This window comes from Temnothorax nylanderi, unplaced genomic scaffold (genome assembly GCF_030848795.1).
Source record: "Temnothorax nylanderi isolate EJ_2023f unplaced genomic scaffold, tnyl_v1.0 TNYL_tig0095_pilon, whole genome shotgun sequence".
Taxonomy (NCBI): domain Eukaryota; kingdom Metazoa; phylum Arthropoda; class Insecta; order Hymenoptera; family Formicidae; genus Temnothorax; species Temnothorax nylanderi.
Window position 1 is genome coordinate 76993 of NW_027249157.1, and position 19101 is coordinate 96093.

The following is a 19101-nucleotide window of genomic DNA, read 5'->3' on the forward strand; positions in this document are numbered from 1 at the left end:
AATTCAGTTCGTAAATTTAATAAAATATTTATTTAATTTATGATATTAATATTTAAAAAGGCAATCTTTTTCATGTTAAAAAATAAATTGCTGTTTTTGAGAAAATATTATTTAAATTAAAAATTTTATTTGAAGAAAATTAGTTACTAAAATCAAAATACTTTTATTTCTTTCATTGAAGAAAATATATTTTTATATTTTTTATTATTACAAATTTTTATAATTATTTGTCTGCATTAAAAATATATTTATTTCACGTGCAAGTAATTTATTTACTTATTTGAAAAAAATTATTAAATATATTCAGATAAGTCATTATTTTATTTGAAATAACTTATTCTTTCCATTAAGCTTTCATTTATTTATTTTAATATAATTGCATGTTTAGTAAAGCAAAGTATCTAATTTTTTTAAATTTAGAAATTTAGTTCGTAAATTTAATAAAATATTTATTTAACTTGTTTTATTAATATTAAAAAAGGCAATGCTTTTCATGTTAAAAAATAAATTGCTGTTTTTAAGAAAATAATATTTAAATAAAAAATTTGTGTACTTAAAAACAAAAAAATAAAATGTTAAACAAATATTTCCAATATTTAAATAAATATTTGCAAGTATAAAATAAATTCTTTATAAAGTTACAAAATATTTCTTTAAATCAAGGAAATAATACTAAAATAAATATATTCACTTAATATAAACAAATTTTTTTTTCAGTGTATATTTTTTAATATATAGATATATATTTATTATATTACACAAATACATATTTATAAAACACATACATTTTAAAATGTTGGTAATATATTACATATATTTTTAAATACATTTATACATTAATACATTAATACATTAATACATTTAGACATTATACATTTATACATTTATACATATATATTTTTCCATAGAACATGAGAAAGAAATTGAAATACAAATAGGTATTAGAAAGAAGTGGAAATACAAAAGAATGCTGAGCCACATGGCGCGCCCAAGATCAATACCGCTCAAATTAATATTTCCTTCACGACATCCTCAGATTGTGACTCAAAGAGTCTTCGGAGGTTAAAGATACTTTCTTGCCAAAAAGTATCGTTCTGTTCGCGTCTAGATTCGCGTTCATGTTGAACTATCTGCTGATGGTCGATATTTATGTAACCGCGAATCCTGTATTGCCACCGCGGCTGGAAAAAGAGTGAGAGTTTAACATTATTTTGTGTTAATAATATATATATATATATAGACATCCTGTACACAGAGAGAAATGTTTCCTTAGATTTAACAAATTTTCTTAAATCTAAAGAATATTATGCATTGGAATAGTTCAACCAAACCAATGTTTAAACTACAAAATGCAATTGTTTGACTTTTCAAATAAATAAAATGTATCTTTACATTGAGAAAAACACGATTGTTTGAAACAATATGTTTCGATAAAATAACATTTTTTTTATTACACTAAAGTACTTAAATATTAAAGTAAATATTTTCTCAAAAAGAATTGAATGTTTTTTTAACTTAAACAATTTTATTAATTTTAATTTTAATTTTAATTTTGTACATTATATATATGCGTTTGTTTTTTTCTCGACTTACTATCACTGAAGAGGGCCCGATTTAAGGCTGAAATGTTTGATATTTTTTAATGTATTGACTATAACAATTGTTAAATATAATTTTTCCACATATTAGATCTTGCGTCGGCTCTCATAACCCATTATTTACTTAATTTAAACAATTTTATTATTTCGGTCAAAGTATTGTACTATTTCACTGAAATTATATTTTTGTTATATCAAACAATTTTATTATTTCAGTCAAAGTATTGTACTATTAGTATGCGGTAAGCCACACGCTTCTAAAAATAAAGCAATATCGCACTTATTTTTAATCACACTTTAATAACATCTTTTTTTGGAAATGAACAAACCAAACTACTTTTCCGATGTTAGCGTTCGAAAAAAATTAAAGATGATTTAAGTACGATGTGCGTGCTTACACATTACTAATGGTAGAACTGAAGCAAAGCGCGGAAAGCTTATGACACTTGATCCCCTTGTCTGGGACCCACACAGTCAGTGTCGATAGTCAGATTAAACGAAATACGGAAACGATGCGCGACAAGAAAATATTCCGTGAATGTGCGATTGCACCACAAACGTCGGCCATCCCTGTCAGAAACTCTCAAACACTTTTCACGTTCGCACTTGTTCTTCTTTGTTTAACGGCTTTCACGTTCGCACTCGGCAAGCAACCAATTTGGCTTCTTTGAAAAAGCAGTAAGATGATCAGTTTATCGTTATCACGTAGCTCTTGACGCACAGCCATGTTGGTCGCGTTTCAGTTTCGCCGGACGAAACAGCTAATAACTGCTCGCCGAGCGATTGATCGTGATTTGTTTTTAGTTACAGATGCAGCCATTAACAATGGTTATTCCAAGCAAAAAATTAATTGTAAATAGTAACACTCTTATTTCAATCAAACATATTTTATATCATTTTTATGCAAAGAAATGTTTTATTTGATTGAGTAATATTTAGTGTAATAAAAAAATGTTATTTTATCGAAACATATTGTTTCAAACAATCGTGTTTTTCTTAAAGCTCTCAAAGAAAAATAAAATATAAAAAACAAAGCAAATAAGAGCTTGTACGCAATGTTAGCCAGGCGATGGTTATAAAAATCGAAAATTAATACAAAAATATAGCAAACGTTTCGGCAAATCGTGTTTTTTCTGTTAAACAATATGGTTTAATGCAATAAAACTACAAAATTTGTATTCAACAAACTAATGTTTTACTTAAATAAATTAAGTAATATCGTTTTCCTGAAATAAATATAAGCCAAACAAATAGAAATAACGAATGTAAAGAAATATTTCTCTCTGTGTATATATGAATATGAATGTAAATGATACATACATGAGTGCGAGGAATCCGAATCCTCACAATCTCCCCCTCGTATTGTATGTCCACCTGGAGTGGATTTATGGCCCATAACCACTAAAAATTAAAAAAAGAATTTTTTAAAAAAATGCACTACATTTTATATTTGCGCATTACACTTTATACTCGCACACCGTATACATACCCCGCCGGGAAAAACAATGTCTATAAAATTATTGTCCATGTTTGTAGTGAATTTAAGGGTAAAATAATAAATATAACAAAAAATTCTCTCCGTGTACGACTCGCGACTGCTCGACTAGCTCTGACACACTCTCGCCACTCTCCGGTTCTCCGCTACTGCCGCCGACTGTCGATGTCGGTCCGACTCACCGGGCGCACACCTCTGTCCTCTCTACACGCATGCACGCTCACCGAAAATAATAGGCCTGTTCGTTTTCGCTGCACTTTTGAACTAGTGAAATAAGTTAGAATAAAACAAATATATTTTCTTTTATTCTAACTTATTGCACTAGTTCTGAAGTACGGCGAAAACGAACAAGTCGCGCTCTCATGTTTTTTTTCGGACGCTGAATTCTTCGACGACGTCGTTTTTTCCGTTGCGCGTTATAATATTCTTTTATTTTGGACTGAATCTATCGTCCATGCCAAAGTTGAAGACAATTGTCTGCATGTCGAGTAATTAATTATTGAAATTACACATTCTCTCTCTCTCTCTCTCTCTCTCTCTCTCTCTCTCTCTCTCTCTCTCTCTCTCTCTCTCTCTCTCTCTCACTCATACACGGGCGATATAGCAAAAATGTTTCGACATCTGTAATGTAACTTTCGAAAACATATTAAAAATGATAAGAAATTAATGAAAATAGAATGCAAATAATTCTTTACATATTTAGGAAGGATTTTTACAAAGACTGAAATGATTTGTCTACATATAGTTACCAAGAAATTATAAAAATAAAACAGCATATTGTCACATTTCAACGTATTTTGGTTTCGATGGTACAAACGCGTATCGAATCATGAAGATTGCATTAAAATTAAATCTATTGTACATCGCCAGCTGTTCTCTCCAATCTTTAAGAACATGATTCGATACGCGTGGTTCGCTTCAAACCTTTGTGATGACAGAGACATTTTTATGAACGTCAATGAAGTATGTTTTCCAATAGAAATTTTAAAAAAACCTTGCGTCTGTAAAATATCTGGGTTCGTACGGTGTGCTAGATGCCGTGAAACTTAGACCCGATCTACAATGGGTGTTGTAAGTCGTAAGTCGTAAGAATTGACCAATCACAGTCCATTATTCTCCTTGCGGTCGAAGAATGCGGTTCAAAATTTAAATCCAACATTTCTTTGAAATAGACACTGTAGCTGTAAACTCGACTACGTCGATTTCGCCCAAATTCCTACAAATTTATAAAAAATATTTAATAAATATACATATTTAATATAGTGATCAAAAAATAAAAGTATTACCTCGTGATTTAAATAACGAAACCTATCTTTGACATTTCGTTTTCGCTCACTTGTGTACGCTTCTTTTAAAGTAAATGTCAAAATGTCATGTAAAAATTCTTCAGAAATTGCGTTTAAATACGCAAAATTTACTATGATCATTCGATTATGATCTTTAAAATTTTTATCCCAAAACATTTTTCGAATAAATTTAGGCCAAGTATTCGCATTTCCAACGACATCTTGTACCGCAAGCCAAGGGTTATTATTCATTTGTTCTATTGAATAGTAATAATTATTATAATATATGTATACTATTATTTCGTCCTGTAATTTCTTTTTTTGGTAAAGCAGCGATTTCTCGCGAAATAAAGTATTCTCTGCTTTAACAAAGACTTCAATTTATCAACAATTTACTGCTTTAAATGTTGTGTTTTTGTAAAGCAGCGACTTTCTCGCAAAATAAAGTATTCTCTGCTTTAAAAAAAAAAACGTAATATTAGTCGTTTATGCCTCTCAATACTCAAAATAGCTGCTATATTTTTGAACCTTTTTTGTTAATAACTTTTTAACGAATAACGACCGCCGGCTAAAAACTTCTGAAGGTCACTCAGGAGGGTGACCTTGACAACATATGTCAAGGTCAAGGTCATCGGAGAGTGGTTCGTATTACTAAATAATTACCGAAAAATCTTAGCCTGGTCGCCAACATAATAGCGTGCGTTATTGAAATGCATTTTTGTTCGAGCTGCTGCGATGGGCATTCTTTTCCTTTAGCTATAACGTTTTCCAGAAAAATATTGAGGGATTTCGGTATGTAGTCTTTTACATCTGTCAAAAAATCATCGCTTGAAGGATATGCAGACGTGTCGTTGTTTTGTGAGCGAATATCTTTCCGAATTATGGCTGCAGCTGTAGTGACTACTCTAAGTCGTTCTTTCCGTTTATCGACTTTCTTCCGTTCTTAAGAAAACTAAAAGAAAAATACGGTGACGAGATTTTTATAGCGACAAATAAGAAGATTACTACTATATGTTTCCAAAACAAAGGATATACAATTTTGTCGAGTTATTGGTATGAACGAAAGAAAGTGGAGGTCGGAGCCCGCAGAGACGCGTGGGGTGTCGACCTCCCTGCCACGCCGCAGTCTCCAGCCCGCGAGAGGGTTGAACGACTTACTCGTTGAGTCTCGCATCCCCTCTCGCCCTCCCTCTCTTCTTTTCTTGTCTTTCTCGCCTTCGGCTCGTGCGTCCACTCCGCACCCGTGTCCAATTTTCACCTTCCCGCACTTGTTACACAAATAACTATTTCACAACACCTCCACGGAAAGTTCGACTTTCCATGCCTGTAGAGAGGGGCGAAAGCGGCCAATTTCACGCCAGGGCGGCATAGCGGGCGGAAAGTAACCACTTTTCTCCCTAGGGAAGAAAGTTACGATTTTGTCTTTTGTTTTCGAATGAACGATACAATACAGTGATTGCAATACTGTGAAGTTACTTACAGAAGTAATGTACTGTGAAGTTACTTACAGAAGTATTACAAAACTTCACAGTATTGCAATCACTGTATTGTATTGCTCATTCGGAAAACAAAAGACAAAATCGTAACAATGCCTCGTTTGAATAAAAATTAGTTTGCGCAAATCTCTGCTAACACACACACATACACGATAGGCAAAATCCGACCAATAACCTCCCCGTAGTGTTCATCGGGTAATACTAATGTTGGCGGTGATTGAATGCACAAAAATGCATAGGTAACTTTGATAAGCCATAACTCGGCGAAAAAAAATCGTACAGACTTAATTTTTTTTTTAATTTGCAGGGAAAAGTCCATATTTTACGATGGTTGCCATGATAGTTACGAAAAAAATTCATTCTACTCCGTAGAATGTGTAAAAGTATGCAATTTTTTGGAGACGTAACACGTCCTTACTTTTGGAAGAACGGTGGGAGGGGGGGAGGCTAAATTCAAAATCTAACAATGGTTCCTTAAAGTACAGACTTCACCCTTTAAAATGAAAAAAAAATCTTTCAGATATGACAATTTTTCGCGGAGTTATGCTTATTTGAAGTTGGGCAAATTTTTGACGTAAATTTTTGTTGCGATAATTTTGTTGCCCAGTGTATATATGTATATATACACTGAGAAACCCGATTTTTTGTTGAATCAGCTAAATCTTTTGATTGGATATGAGCAAACAAATTCTTTAGTTAATATAACAAAAAATTTGATTAACATAACAAAAATTTTTTAACATAACTAAATTTTGTGTTATGTAAACCAAATTTTTTTGTTATATTAACTGAAGCATTTTTTTGCTCATATCTAACCAAAAGATTTAGTTGATTCAACAAAATGGGTTTCTCAGTGTGTATAAACACTGAGAATATATGTCAATGGGTCAAAAACCCAAGAGAGAGTGGAACAGACGAAAGTAAAAGCCGATCGATAACAGCTAATTGGCTGTCGGCGACCTCGGAGTTAGCAAAGCCCGCTTTTCCCAAGGGGAGTTAACTATATAGGTAGATATATCGAAATCAGGATCGTCTTGCAGGAAATGTTAATAACTTGTCACTCGTGTCGATTTCGGGTAAAATTTAATTTATTCTCCCTTTTATTTTAAGTACAAAATTTTCCGCATGCGTAACCACACTATGCGAATAATTATCGATTCTATGTTCGCAATATATTGTAATGTTTCACGTTGTTATAACGTAGTTTAACTTTTCTCCGGATTCGCTCCGTACGCGGGATTCTCGTAGTTCGCAGACCGGCAGATACATCTACGTGTCCGCACTGTATCGTGTCTGGCGAGAGAGAAGTTTCTCAGATATTTGCTTTAAAAGCTACAGAAATTGTATACATATAGATATACTTTCCATGTAAATATTATAATATGTATCTCTGTTCATGTACGGTAAAAATGAATGAAATTTTTATGGTACACTTTTATGACATCGAGAATTGCAATTACGGTTTTTTAAGATTTTCTGTATATATTTATTTTTCACATTTTTTAATGATTTATTTAAACAATATCAAGTACAAAAATGGGACAAAATTGCGATTTTTATGCTTTTTCTGTCCCAATGATACCATGTTGTTTATGAATAATTTCTGAGATTAGCTCTACACTGTTTAATCAAGAAAACAAAATTATACTACATATAGCTATAGCGACATACATCTTTAACGCTGTCTCGTATGTGTATATCATCGTGCCATTCGCCGTTAAGAGTTCATAGGCCTACCTCTGTCGTGGCCTCCGAACTATCCGCCGGGGATATATGCAGAGATCCGCGCCCGTGTTCACTAAAAAATTTACTTTGGTCGTCGCGTCGTATCCGTTATGAAAAAGCGATGCATGCAGTGTGCAGTGCCCCGAATCACTCCTATACGGCGGTCGTATATTGATTGAGACACACACTATCGAAGCTCTGCCCTCGCGTTAAGGCTCCTGGATGGTCACCGCGGCCATATTGGATTCTTACTATCGAGGCGAGGAAAACACCCAATTTTGTTGTGCATGCCATTTTCAAATAAAAAGACATTTCAATAAAACATCACTATAGATCGTTTCAGAACACTTCCGAAATTGGCCGAAAACTACCCTTTTCCCTCGACAATAAACAAACAGCCATAAAACAAAGCCTAAACATACGGGAAAAACAGCCGTTTAACGACTATCGAAAGGAGGTGAAAACGTCCCTTCCGCATGCAAATCTTACTTTTCGGTCAATTTTACGACTTTCACGAATACGTTAAACATTAGAGCACAAGCACAGAGCGAATAATAAAGAAATAGCATGCACAACAAAATAGGTTGTCAACATGTCACAAAGGACAGAATTCTCCATTGGAGAGGGTTCTGATTTCTGCCGCGACGGTACGTCGCCACCGTCAACGCAGAGTTCTCGGCTGACCATCCAGGAGCCTTAAGAAACGTGAACATTCCGCCCGTCTCGCGTCCCTAACTACGGGCGCGATCGAACTTATCTGTCTTCTCGATGCAGGCAATTACAATGACGCAGAGACTTTTTCAAGTCGCATTCGCTCGAATTGGATATATGGACTTTGACGTCGCCGCAAACGCTAGCAAACATTGAGGGAACTAAAGAAACGCAACGCTCGATACGAAGGGATGGCGCTATAAGTATGCTCGCCACGGGAAGTTTCTTTTTTACTACATGATTACATAAGTATTTACAGTTATAGTATTTACAGCTACAGCTATTTACATTATTTACACGCTTTTCGGGTGGTCGTCAAGCGGCTCAGCCGCAGCAGTAACGTTGTCGCCGGAATCTATAGAGGAATCTATATATATAGAGATCGATAAACGACAGATTTGCGATATCGGTCATTTTCGCTGTGCGCACCGTAACGACTTGCACGAGTCCGTCCGCGCCAGGATGTACCGCCTCGATTCGTGTTAAGTCCCACTTCGACGGTGGAAAGCAGTTATTGCGAATGAGAACGAGTTTATTTATTTGAATAGGCGCCGTGGATTTTGCCACTTGTGTCACTGCTGCAACGCATGCAAGTGATCGGCCGACCAGGACTTCCAAATCTGCTCGTGTAGTTTTTGGACGTGCATGCTGCCAGCGTGAAAGCCGTCGTGTCACGAAGTCAAATTACACATTCCGCGTTCGTTTATTCACATTGGGAGCTATTGAAAATAAATAAACACAGGCACAATGATATTTCTACTGCAATGGTTAGCGGCGGAGCAATATTGTATTATTTAACCTTTTGTGGTCACTAGGGGTCAGCATGACTCCATAAATTTTTCAACAATTGACCGTCGATATCGGTCGCACAACACAAGGAAAGCTTCGGCAGTCGAGTTAAGTAAAGTCCCTTATAATAAGCTTTGTCGGCAATTTTGTCGCTGTCGCTACCGCTATCGCTATCGCCTATTGTGTAAGCGGCTTAAAAGCTGAGAAGCACGTGTACGAAATCACACGTCTCTCCACTATCGGCCGAATGACGAGGCTAGCTACGCAAAGCTCCCTCACGCAAAATTGTCGCGACCGTTTTTACTCCGCTTTATATATTAAACAAAACGGCCTTCATCGAGCAAATCATAGCGGTTTTGAACTCTACGCACGTGTGCATAATTGCGAAGTCGCGAAAGCTCGTTCCTGTGTTGCGACGATTAACAATCGAAATAAATTAGCGGCTGTGCTCCGCATCACGAATTAAAAGGTGCTCGTGTTCACGTCTCTACCTCATCCTGTACACGCATCTCCCTGACCGGTCAAATATATATCCGCAGAATTTCAGCGCGCCATGCGGCGCGTGACCCAGCGCTGCTTCAAGTTCGCCTTCGGCGCCAGCTTTTCAACGCGGTCAAACTCTATCTTGGTGTGTATTTAAAATTGTCCGATATAACAATAAACAAGCTATTTACACAGTTATCTACAAGTATCTTTATTCCGCGAGCGACAGAACAATTCTTGGTTCGCGAGCGACGGGACTTAAACCGCGAGACTTATCGCGAGCCATGATCTCTTTTGGTTTAAACGCCGAGCGAAAGAAAAGAGGAGCTATCTTTCTTTACGCTGAATGAGACACACACTGTCACCGCTTATTTAATTGTAAGATTTACGAGCGCAAAGGATCTTAAATTTCGCATTGTTTCACGAACCTTTGCGTCTCAGTAATAATAATTAATAGCGTTTTTCTTTGGCAAAACTGGTGCGCACTCAGTGCACATTAAAGCCGTCGTACAAGAAATCAACGTAAAGTGTATGTTTAATATAAACAAGTTGAGTCACGAAATCCTCAATATTCTTTGTTGTACTATTTGGTAAAAAATATATATTGGTATTTTATCAGTCGAAATTTGCATTTTACTATATTAGAGATTAAATCAGTGTACAATGGCTTTAATGTGCACTGAGTGCGCATTAGTTCTGCCAATGAAAAACACTATAAGACAAAGTCAAGGCTGACGGTCGACCAAGCAATTGCAGTTGTTTTTATCCCTTTTCTCTAAAAGGACTTACAATTAGTTAATCGAGTCTATTACAATTTTAACGCTAATGTAAAATGTAATTTGAACCATAATAATTATTTGACGAAAATATAAGTAAAGTTGTTCAAAAATGCCTGATTTTGCGGCAAAATCGCGTTCTTCTTGTCGCGATTAAACGATTAAACGATTCAAATTGTGCTTGCAGCCGAACATGTGCTGGGATCTGCAAAGACGAGGCAAAATCTCGAGGAACGCCAAGGTGCGATTACGCAAACGAGAAAAGGTCCTCTGAACTTGGAACAATAACGGTAGGTTGCCTTCGCGCGTGTACGTTGTGCTCAGCGACGAGTGGCACGTCTTCTTTTTTTTGTTCTCTCTCTCTCTCACTTTACCATTATACATACGATTGATCATCTGTCAACAATTATTTGGAATATTATCCCTTAGGTAAACAGTATTGGGGTGGACAACAGCAGGATGAGACGCTAATCGGTCTAGGATCGCGGCGCGATACACGACACTTCCGTAATGCTAATCTGCTTCTCCTGAGATACGATCGGTGAGTGTGATATGCAATTTATTTCGTGGAGAGTTTTCTAAATTGTGCGCAGATCGCATCTGCGATGATAGCTGAACTGCCTCCATTCGGAGCGGTACAAATCACACCCGGCGTTGACGATCCAGAGACAAGCTTTCCAAATGTACATATGCGGCCGACTTGTACAAACGATTAGAAATTTCTGCGGGGATTCATTTGACAAGATAAAGCGCGTCCAAGTATCGAGTTTTCTCCATTCTCGTATTCTAATTGCTCTTTCTGTGTGAAAAATTGAAAGCGGATTGCCGAAAAGTCTTCGGTACGAATTTGAATTTAAATTCGAATTATTTGAATTATTTGAATATTGAAAAGTCTAAATATTTTGAGCGAAGCTGCTCGATCACTGAAACGCTGAAATGAGAAACTCTACGAAGATCAGTCCTACGACTCGGAGATTTGCGATAATCGACCTGGCGAAAAGGAAATGGTCAGTAATGATCGCGGCAGCTCGCAAGCATTCGGCTGCTCAGTCTAAAGCTCGCAAGTAATGCTTTTGAATACGACACACTCTTCTCCCTGAGTCAAAATGTATTCGAGATCCTTTCGACTCAGAAACCGAACCGTCGCGTCGTGCGATGAAGATTCTCGTACGCGAAATTCACGCGCATGTAAACGGTTAATCACGTTTTCGGACGGCATTTCTGTCGGAATTAGCCGAATTATATTTTCGATTCGTTTAAAGATGACAATCTTGTTTATGGCGCGAAAAAGCATGCTTAATCGAATAAAAGTTGTACCTATAATGTATATAAAAGTTTCGTGAAGCTAATACATCATCAATTAAGTCCTTCATTAGCTATTCAGCCTTATATCCAGGTAAACGTCGTCAGACGGTCATTTTGATAACTCAAGCGGGTAAACAGTACGTATACCTACTAATATAATATAATCGGGTCCTTATAGGGATTATTTATATTTGCCTGTTAAAATTTTTTTTTCTTGATATAATACTCAATTTTTTTAAAATAATATAATAATATTCTATTATTATTAGATATTATTATTGGGATTTTTACAATTATTTCAATAATTATATTATAATTATATTATAATTTTTTTATTTTAATAATTTAATAGTGGAAAATGCAATAGGATACACGCACATCTGGTTCACTATAAAAGTTAAAATTAATAGGCGAATTTTAATAAAAGATTAATTTTTAATAATTACCAATGAAGTGATCTAGGGCCAATATGATTTACAATTAAACTTAAAGTGAAAATTACCAATGCGGGCTAGATCTAGGATCTAAGTAGCCTAATGATATATTTCTTATATCAAATTGTGTCGATCAGGCAAATTCGACACTTTGCCTGATCGACACAATTTGATATAAAACTTATTTTTTTACCGTCTGAAAATAAAAATGCAATGTCGTGTATTTAGAAAGTACAAAAATTCGGATTAAAGTGTCAATCATTGGAAATAATGAGAACAAAAATTGTTGACAATTCTTTCACAATTATCTTCATCTAAACTCATGTCTGAAAAACAATTAATGCAGGTAAATTCGCGATCGGACGTGCATACACGTTTGTCATACGACTGTATGACAAGCATCGTTTGTTATTGGGAGCCGACGAAACGGCGCGGGCGTGGTGTCAACCCGGACGTCGTTTTTCATTTTTGTCACTCCAAAAACATGAAAATTTTGAAAATATGCATGCAATTTCCTATCAAAATCACTTACCTGTAGGTTCGCAAGAGTAAAGCTCGATGAAAGAGTAGAAATTTTCGACAGGTCAGAAAAATTACTTTTTGCCATCAAAAACGCTTATGTCGCGCTAGAAATTACACCATAACTTAGAATATTATCAAATTCCGTTGACTGTCACATAAAGACGCATTTACAGTAGGAAAGGCAAGTTTCTACGATAGATTTAAATTGGCAAATGAAATGTTTGAGTTGAAATAGCGGAAAGGCGGGAGGGTGGAGTTTTATTTGCACTCCTGTCTATTTCTTATGCGACTTGCTTTTCATGTTGGGCGTTTAGCACCCGCCGCGCACCCTAAGGAAGCTGCAATCGATAGTCAATATACTTGTTGCGCTTCGAGGTTTGCTGGTTGGAAAATATGAGATGTTTGCTCGTCCGCGCGTTCGTGCATTTTTATTTTATAAGAAATCTTAGTAATAATGTCGCAAGGTAAACATGTTTATACGGCAAATATTCGATGGCAAATTAAAATCTTTAGACGTGTTTATCATTTTTAAAATTTTTTCTACGAAACTCCACGTTTATCCACCCACGTAAATATATTCTACAAAAATAACATATGGATGCAAATGCGTTCTGGACATTATATTTTATTATTATGTACAAAGTTTTATAATCATTATTAATAGTCTTTTTTTCATTATTACAACATTATTGCGTGATAGAAAGATTAGTATCTTCTTGTTACTCTCTTCTCTTTTTTACGTTTCTTTGACGGATCTCTTGAAAATCCTTCGCTTCACAGAGATTCGAAATATCACGGCAAGTGTCTCTCGTCGCGTTTTGGTGCTCATTTTGCTTTTAAGGCAGAATCTTCCGTTTTCCTGCTGTCAATCTTTATAACAAGAAATTAAGACGTCGGCAACAAGGGAGAAAAAAAAGAAAAAGAGACAGATTGAATTTTCTTGTTCCCAGCGTGTCATCTATGTTGCAAAAGGATAGTAGATAATTTTCCGAGGTTTAAGATGGAATTATTTCGGGAAAGAGTTTATTTAAAATTACAAAAATAGAGGAAACGATTAAAAGGTTGCCGCTGATTCGCGCGAATTATCGCTTTTGCAGCGCGATAACCATTTTGATATTAACGAGCGCGATATTTTACGCTATTATCGCTGCGCTAAATTTACAGGCTGCAATTCAGAACGTTCATCGAACGATACTCCTCGATGCAGATTAAATTTCTCGTCTCGACATTTGGAATTCTGATGCGATGTTTGTAATATTATATATAAACGTTGCGAAAAATTACTATTTTTAACGAGCATATGAAAAAAGGAGTTATATGTATATACATATTTGTATAAACATATTCAAAATTAATTTTAAAAGATCTTCTTGGTACATTATTCCGAACAATATCCGTACGTTTCGCGCGGCTATTTTTTTTTTCATCGTTATGTGGCGTGTCGACGAGAACGTTTAGTCTCCCCGCATATTATCCTTGTTATACATGACGTCTTGTTCCACGTTTTTCGGGCCGTTGATAGGGATCAAATTGTCCAGGGTTCTGACATTTTAATCAGTTAACTCGCCTTTGGCACGAAAAACGCGTGACAAACTTTCGCTTCTGGTGAAGATGGCTCGATTCAGAGCCGAAACGTACGGCGGAGTAATTACCAAGAGGATCAATAAATTTTATATACCTTTATTCTTTTGTCTTTCAATTTCTTCAGTATGTATATTGTATAAAAGTTATTTCAAACAAACTACAATTAGCGTCAGATTTCAGGATTTTGTCTATAATTTTATACGTATGTTTATCCTATCTCTTTAGATATTTTTCATTTTAAATTCACTTTAGACGATCTATAATTTACATGAAATTGTAGAATAGAATTCTAATATGCTGTATTATGTGTAATACAAGAAAATATTGGAAGAATTAAATATGTGTGTGTTAAATATATCATATACTTATATGGTTTATAAAATTATAAATGGAATTTTATTCTGAATTCTGAATTCTGACAAATTATAGACCGATTAAAGAGAGTAAGCTTAAATTTAATTATTTTGAAATTTAATATGATAATTTTCATATATTCTTGTGCTTGAATTAAGATAACTCTTGAATGAGAGTATAATTCTAAATCAGTGTAATACATCAAGGTGATAGCAAAAGTTGAATTTCAAGATTGAATCATTCTTATCTAACACTCGGAGACGGGAAATAATTTTGATGTACGTATCGAAGCCAGAATAAAGAAGTTTCGTTGAATTCAACAGCGGACAGACACGTCGTAAACACCGTCCTATGGCGGACAATGGTTTGTTTTCTAAAGTAAGAGGAACACATAAAAAAGTCATTGTTATACATACTGTTATGTTCCTCCCTTGCTTCAGTAAACGATCGAATTGATACGTCGTGACAGCTGATGGGGAATCTCCCCTCTATATATGTCATCTGGAGTGAGTTAGGGGATTGCCATAGTTGATTACAGGGGGCCGATAATTATTCCGTCCGCAGGTTGTCAGATCAAAGAAATGTTACGTTGAGCGCCGCGCGGTATTTATCTGTCTTGCGACGAAGACCATAGCGTAAACTGAGGGAAAAATATTGTAGAATCAACAAAACAATTTTGTTGATTTTTCAATTTATTGATCCAATTATTTATTTTATTGAATTAAGTACACGTCTATTATTTGAACAAAATGAAATAATTGAATTCTGAAAATGGTATCATACAAAATTATTTTTTTTAAGTTAATGATAAATTTTGTTAACTTAATAAAATAATTTTGTTGAACCAAGAACATTAACGTTTTTAAAAATAGTAAATTTATTCAAAGAAATATTTAGTTAATGTTATATTATGTATAACTGATATAAGTATAAAATATTTAGTTAAAAAGAACAAATAAATATAGTCAACAAACAAAATAGTCAAAAAAACAAAAAGAACAAAATATTTTGTACAAATATTTTGTTAAGCTAATCAAATCATCTGCTTGGCAACATACAATCTTCCGGTTTTATTAAACCAACAAAATTTTTTTTGAAATAAATAATTATTTCTCTCAGTGTAGGAGAGAAATAATTATACCAGAAACAAGCGTAACATTTTGCTTATTTGAGTCGATGTCTTCGATTTGCTCGTTTATATATAAACTTTTCCTCTTTCATAAGGTAAATACATTCTTTGCTTACATTATAATATGGATAAAATCTATTCACATTTTATAATTAAGTAAAAAAATAAAAATTTTATAAAGCTCAAGATTTGTTACGATTGTCTCAACCCCTAGGGCTAGTTATAACAGGACTCAGGGCTAATTGCAACAAGGTAAAATAAAATAAATGCAAACATATAATCAATGTAGCAATAAATTTTATTTCAGTCTTGATAATTGCTTCAAGACAAAGAAATTTTTCAATATTTCGGACGTTGCTACTTCTGTTCGTTTTTCTCTTTCGTATATTCGGCATTCTAAAATGATAATAAGAATATTTTAATAAAAAATATATATAAATAAATAGAAATCAACACCAATAATAATTATTATTTGCGGGACAAAAGTAACAGACTGTTACTGTCACCCCGACTTATATTTTTGCCAGAATTAGTTACAAACATTTATTTTTATAAAATAAACCAACCTCTAAATATTGTTTTCATGCACCAAACTACTTAAAAAAATAGTGACTGATTTATAATATAAACAATAATACATTGATTTACAGAACATTTTAAAATGTGTTTTTCTCATGAATAGCACTCAGATAGAAAATCAAGAATCAACAGATCGGAATTTACGAGGTAGTTCAAGTCAAACCGGGACTTTTAAGAGTACGAAATAACAGAACACATTTATAGAAGTAAAAAGCATGCCTGCGCGCGCGCGCGCGCGCGTGCGTGTGTGTGTGTGTGTGTGTGTGTGTGTGTGTGTGTGTGTGTGTGTGTGTGTGTGTGTGTGTGTGTGTGTGTGTGTGTGTGTGTGTGTGTGTGAGGGGGGGGGGAGAGGATGGAAGGAAGTGTGGACAGAGTGAAGAGTGAGAAAAACGAAAAGAGTAAGGTAGACCGGGGCACGTTGTCACACGGGGCACGTTGTCACATCGGCTTTATTTAAAAAACTAATAACCAGAGGGCAGCACCCGTCATTCCCAAAACGTGTTAGTGTATGCCCATCTTTGGTGTGTTTACAGTGTTGAGATTGCTCCAGCCGTGTTGACGTTAAATCAACTTGAAAGTTTTTTGCGACCGTAAGTAAAATTTTATTGTCTAATATTCAACGTACTGGACATGAAGCTTATGTTTTTTCAGAATAGACCTTTATATTATCTTAAAGTATGTACTTTTACCTACCGCGTGCAATACCTAACCTTATGAATATCTCAAACGTGGCGGCCATGAGGCTGTTTAGAGTAAAAAAAATGCCCTCGGGGCACGTTGTCACGAATTTTAATGTCATAGGTGCAATTGGGATATGGTGCGCTCCTACAAACGGAAAACTGCGAGAGCCGCAGTAGTCGATCTAGAAGTAATTCGTCTTGATGTTAACGATCAATAAGTTGCGCATTCGAGTGGAATTCTTGTATTTAGATTAAGACGAAAACTTCGTGCTTTTTGTACTTTTTTGAAATAAAATAAATGTTTCTGTGAAGGATTTTACTTTTTTACATTGCAGCGCACTATAATATATTGATATTTATTACGTTGAATACAGTTTGGATAACATTTTGCATGCAATTACATTTGATGTGACAACGTGCCCCGGTCACGGGGCACGTTGTCACAAGCGACCTGTCGTTATTTATTGTTATGTAACAACTGTAGAGTAACAATCACACAAAATTCGATACTGTCCAATTGAAGCTGAGGGTTTACTCGAAATTTTGGCATTTCACAGTACTCTCAAATATTGAATGTAAAAAATACAAAAAATATTGAAAAAAATGTGTGACAACGTGCCCCGGTCTACCCTAAATTGCCTAAAGAGTAAAAGCGGAAAAAGTGAATTGTAAAGAATTGTAAACTGTAAACTGTATCTAAATTGTAAAAAAGAAAAATTTAGAATAGGTGAAGGCGTTTGCAGCGAGGAAATGCGAGAGAGAGCATAAAGAAGAAAGACGCGGAGAAAGGAGAGCGAGCGGTAGGTCAAGCGGCGAGAAGTATTAGGTGAAAAGAGAAAGAGAGATAGAGGGATAGATAGGATAAGATAAGAGATAGGAAATTCTCGTCCCGGTGGGCAGCCCGCCTCTCCGCCTCTCCTTCTCCCCGCCCTCTACCGTCTGGACACTCTGGACCGTGTTGGCGGCTACCCCAAGCCCCAAGCTCCCTCGAAGATCTTCTCGCGGTGACGCGCGCGAGTTGTCTCGTCCCTCCTCCCTCGCAAGACGGCAACTTGGCGGCCGCGGCCGTGACCCGCGCCCGGCCCCCGCGCCTGGCGGCGCACGGTGGGGCAAACGCCTCATTTTTCGGTCATTTGCTTATAACTAAATGGACATATATGTATGTACATAAATTATTATTGTTTGTCCGTTTTCTTACTGTATTAAATGCGGCTATTTCCTAATTCCTGACACGCAATCATTTTCTTTAAAAAGGCGAGAAAATACCGTAATAAACGAAGTACTCCGAAATTTAATGCTGATCACGTAGGTTTAGTTTATAAACACTCCCGAGAAAATGCCGCGCGCTCGGAAGCGTGGCACGATAATATCACAATACGTGCATTGGAATCCAACTGCAAAAGAATTGTCAACGTCACGCGACGCCCGACTTTACATTGTTAGATATCGATATTTTCGAATGCTTTTAATAAACCATTCTTTCGGCCTATTACTACTAGGAGAAGAAATATAAAAAAAGCGTAAATAATTGCGTGAGTTATGATTATAATAGAAAGTATTAAACAAAATATATACATATAGATACTATTTGTAGTGTCGTAAACATGAAAATACAAAATTAATTATTGCTCATTCGATCGCTTGTTAAACAATCTTTCAACATAAATTATTAAAAATAAGCTAGCAGATATTTTGCTTGTCATTATCACCGTAAATTATCGTAAATTTACGAAAGAAAGTCGGTGATCGTGAATTTTAAATATTAATATTCTTAAATATTTTATTAATGGTCAGGTAATTTCATACACGTGGAAAGCAAGGGGACGTACGGTATTGATTATTCGGAATGTTTGGGGTTAGGGATTAAATAACGTGTTTGCTGTTGGTCGTGACCCCCTAATACTGACTAGAATAAGAATTGGAATTTACACATCATATTTACACATACATACGCACGCATATATGCACGCACATCTAACGAGATTCCCACTTAATCTAATATGGATTCACATCTAACGTATCAATTTCATCGCTGACTACCTCTTTCGCTTCAATATTCAATATTTACTCGCGGTACTTTCAATATCTTCTTCATCTGACCGTTTAGTTATCGTAAGACCTAATTTCTTTAATATCTCCCTACCTAGTAATATGT

At 35.3% G+C, this 19101-nt stretch overlaps 1 long non-coding RNA gene across 1 annotated transcript; it reads right to left on the reverse strand.

The window, feature by feature from the left end:
- Positions 1-939: 939 nt before the first annotated feature.
- On the reverse strand, positions 940-3188 carry LOC139775258 (uncharacterized). The gene is made up of 3 exons (XR_011718780.1): positions 3088-3188; positions 2919-2999; positions 940-1181 (listed from the first exon to the last, which is right to left on the reverse strand). It is a non-coding gene; the product is annotated as an uncharacterized lncRNA (long non-coding RNA).
- Positions 3189-19101: the final 15913 nt, after the last annotated feature.